The sequence below is a fragment of the Myodes glareolus genome, chromosome 25 (assembly GCF_982192425.1).
Source record: "Myodes glareolus chromosome 25, mMyoGla1.1, whole genome shotgun sequence".
NCBI lineage: Eukaryota > Metazoa > Chordata > Mammalia > Rodentia > Cricetidae > Myodes > Myodes glareolus.
This window is the reverse complement of record NC_142050.1, coordinates 25,906,612-25,911,048: the sequence shown is the minus strand read 5'-3', so window position 1 is coordinate 25,911,048 and position 4,437 is coordinate 25,906,612.

Sequence of the window (4,437 nt, the reverse complement as noted above, 5' to 3'; positions counted from 1 at the left end):
TAGTTATCTCTCAATTTCCATAGTGGCTGTGCCGGTTTACACTCTCTCAACACTGAAGACCTTTGAGAAAGCCATATGTAAAACTATTATTGTAGAAGATTCCTAAAATATACACTTACATAAAAAGTATTTGAGCAGAGTTCCTCTTTATGGAAGGATAATACCTCTACCAGATGCATTGACTTTCAAACAAAAAGTGTCCAATGTGGATTATCTCACTTTGAATTGTTGATCAGTGGGGCCCCATAGACCCTCAAACCAGGCTGCTGGCATTGCGTTCCTCTCAAGTCTTGATGTTAGGACTCTGTGGCTGGAGACAATATTCGGTGCAGAGAGAGCAAGGTGGAACTGATCTGGAAATTCATCCCTTCTGGCTTTCACAGGGCCAGGACGTGCAACACAAACTGCTAGGGGATAAAAATTACCAACAGTCGTATCCAACTGTGCTGTGAACCCTGCAAGCTACAACCAACAGTCCTCCGGGCAAGACCTGCCCACTGGTACAATACTGGCATGAATGTTTGGGGAGTAACCAACCACTTTCTGGTTGGATTTAAGCCTGTATCACAAGTTGGAACTCAGGTTTGGTTATCTGGACCAAGAATTCATGTCTGGTTAGGTTATAGGCCTTAGGGGAGAACTAATTGCCAATAGTTGGTAAAATATAATATTAAATTGCCTTCTAAATATCTATCTGTCTATCTAGTTATTTATTTTTTATTCACAGGATAGAGCCTTTATCAGGGTCACTTCAACTTCTTTCTGCAGCAGATGATGAATAATGCAGAAACTTACAACTGGCTAACCTGAAGAACAGAAGAGGCCCGGGAATGCTCAGCTCTAGACAGGGCCGCTATATTACAACTTCCCACCCTATGGCTCAGGCATCTTCCCGGAAGAGGTGGTTGGAAGTAGAGGCCTGCTGTGAAACAGTCTTTTCTGGTGAGGACAGGAACACTGCACATATGAACTCACAGTGGCCGTGACTGCATACCCAAGACCTTCACAATATTGAGCCATCTAAACTTCTAGCATAGAAGGAGAGGGGTACATGAAATCCCAGCCCTAGCTGAGTGGTGTTTTCATCTTGTAGTTTGCTTTTCCTATCTTTTTAGGGATGACATATTTTTCAAGGTCTTTTTTTTAAAACACATTTTCATATTAGTTATCTCTCAATTTCCATAGTGGCTGTGCCGGTTTGCACTCTCATCAGCACCAAAGACATTTGAAGAAAAGCTGTTGGCTTCTGGGGGAGGGAGAATCAGTTTACTTTGAATGTGACTCTTGATTCGTTGCCCATGTTCCAGTGAATGACCCTCCCCTCATGTGCATACCAGAATCACAAAGTGAACTCAGTAGGTTTTATAAAGAGTTCATGACATTGGGAGGGAAAATGATGTGGGACTTGAGGAAAACTGGAGGATAGAAAGTGTGGGTGGATTTGGCCCAAACACATTATATTCAGCTATAAAATTATCAAGTTTTAAGAAAGCAAACTTTCAGTTTTCTCCTGTATACATTGGCTATAGTAATATAATTTAGTTCATAGGTTTCTGTTATTTCTATGAAGATTAAAGCAACTTCAATTAATGAGTTTAGTTGGATGGTGGTGGCGCACGCCTTTAATCCCAGTATTTGGGAGGCAGAGGCAGGCGGATCTCAATGAGTTCGAGATCAGCCTGGTCTACAGAAAATTCCAAAATAGTCAGGGTTACACACAGAGAAACTGTCTCTCACAAAATTGACCAACCAAAAATAAGCAAACAAATAAATATAAAAATAAACGAGCCTAAAGTTGTCAGGATTACACCAGAAAATGATACTCAATAATCCTTAGCAACTGTTATTTTCCTTATTGGGTGGGAAGATTACCATATATACCCCACCGCAAAACAACTGTGTAAAGAGCTAGAAACTTCAGTATTTGAATTCCAGTCCAAGCCCATGATGAATATTAAAATAACTTTGGAGTACAGCTCTTCAGAAATGATATGGTTTAAGAAAATAGAACATATAATTACTGTCAACAATTGGAGAATATTGGTGAGAATATTTTAATGAAGCAATAATCAGTTCCTTACATTATATTATGGCACAGCCCAGTACATGAGTTTTTGAATCTTCAAGTTTACTCTCAGTGTGATCTTAGATGAGCTATTTGAGTTTTTTTAATTTAAAAATTTAAAGCCATAGTGAGAATTTCATAAATGAGTATTTACATAATTTCCACTCCTTCTCTTACACTTAAAGTTCCCCTGTGTAACCCTCTCAAAATAATGACCTATTCTTTAATTATTATTGTTACATATATGTACAAACACATATAATTGAGTCCATCTGACATTATCATATGTGTTCAGGGTTGATTTCTTGGCATTTGATAACCTGGCAGGGGCTTGTTCCGGGAAAATACTGATTCTCCCTCTCTTCGCAGCCGTTGGTTACCTATAGTTCTTCATCCAAGACCTTGAGAGATTTCTCCTATCTGTGTTGGCATGTTAGCTAGTATTGCCATTGTGTAGGTCTTGTCTAGGTTACCATATTGTTGATTGCATGGACACAGAGATCTCAAAGCATCCATTTCTTCTTAAATGGAGCTATTAATAGTGTGGACAGCCGAAGTCTGGAAAAGTATTAACTTATTCCCAGACCCCAGACAGTGACTGACTCTTCTCTAGCCCCCAAAGTCCTTGATAATTCACTTTTCAGTCACATGGAAATCTTTGGAAACCCTTTGAAGTTCTTTGCTACGGTTGATAAACAGTGTTCATGTCTTTTCTTTTTGAGATTCCAAGGTCCAGAACTTCAGGGGGTGACTTCTTTTGAGAGTCATTTTCTGTCTGTATATTTCTTCTAGTCAAGAAAACGTCGCTCTCTCAAGCTTTTATTATGAAAAATGTTAGCAGTGTACATACACACATGTATGCACATAAACTCATATTTAAATGTACTTCTAACAGTGTTATAAGTATCTTTTAGCACATAGTTGCCAAAAGTAATGTATTTGCCTTATAAAAAAATAACCCTTCTATTAAACTTGTTTCTTTTTCCCTTGTATAATAATTTCCTATTTCAATTTAAAGTTCTTTTACATAAATGTGAAATTTGTGAGTCAAATATGGCAAATTCTCTAAAATGCAAAATTATCTTTAATTTATTACTCTGCGGTTTTATTCATTTCCATAATAGGCCCCATGGTGGGAAAGTATTGACAGGAAGTCAATTACTTTAGATTCTTACTCCTGAGACACAACGCTGGTCTTAAACTGTTTTGTGGCTCGCCCTTCTCAAGCATGTGTGAGCCACAAAGTAGTTTGGTAAGTACTCAAAGTCCGAAATGGGGACGAAAGAAGCAGGAAGAAATCTGATTGGATAGAAACAAGTCTGTCAGTCTTGGAGGGAGAGGATGAAGAAAGGACAGCGGCTGAAAAAGAGGGGGCGGGAGTAGGATTATGGTTTCGTGGTGCTGAGTAGACAAAAATAAAGCGAAGTTAGCACCCGAGCAGCGTAATTTGATACTTTGATACATTATATTAGGCACTGAGATTTTTTTTTTTAAAGGAATGTAAATAGTTCCGGAAAGCTATTGTGGTTTGAATGTGAAAAGGCCCCCATAGGTTCGTGTGTTTGAACACTTGGTAGCCAGCTGGTGGCACTGTTTAAAATGTATTGTTGTTTCTTCTTCTTCTTTTTTTTTTCTTTTCACTCTTTGCTCTTTGGGTGCCTGCCACTTAGCTTCTAAATTGACATACAGAGCGTCTTCTTTTTTTTTTTTTTTTTTTTTTTTTTTTTGAACGCCCGATCTTAGCTTGGCTTATTTCTAGCCAGCTTTTCTAACTAAATTATCCCATCTACCTTTTTCCTCTGGGCGTTGATCTTTATCCTGTGTACCTTCCTTTCCTTTTTACTCCATGTACTGCTGTGTAACTGGGTAGCTGGTCGCTGGTGTCCTCTCTTCTCCTTTGCTTGTTCCTTTATCTCTCTTCCTAGATTTCTTCTATTTCTTCTGTCTGCCTGCCAGCCCTGCCTATCCTTTCTCCTGTCTAATAAAGAGACCCTTCAGCTCTTTATTAGATCAATCAGGTGTTTTAGGCAGGCAAAGCAACACAGCCTCACAGAGTTAAAACAAATGCACCATAAAAGAATGCAATATGTCTTTGCATCATTAAACAAATGTTCCACAGTATAAACAAATGTGACACGTCTTCAGCTAATATTTTACAACATTTTTGAGCCTTCAATTATCCCAGACCATAGAAAGATTATCTACTTATACACTCTTTATAGATTTTACAATTATATATAGAATAAATGATTCTATGAAAAAGAACTGCATTTTTTTTGAGATGGGGTTTCTCTGTGTAACAGTTCTGGCTGTCCTGAAACTCACTTTGTAGACCAGGCTGATCTTGAACTCACAGAGCTCCACCTTACACT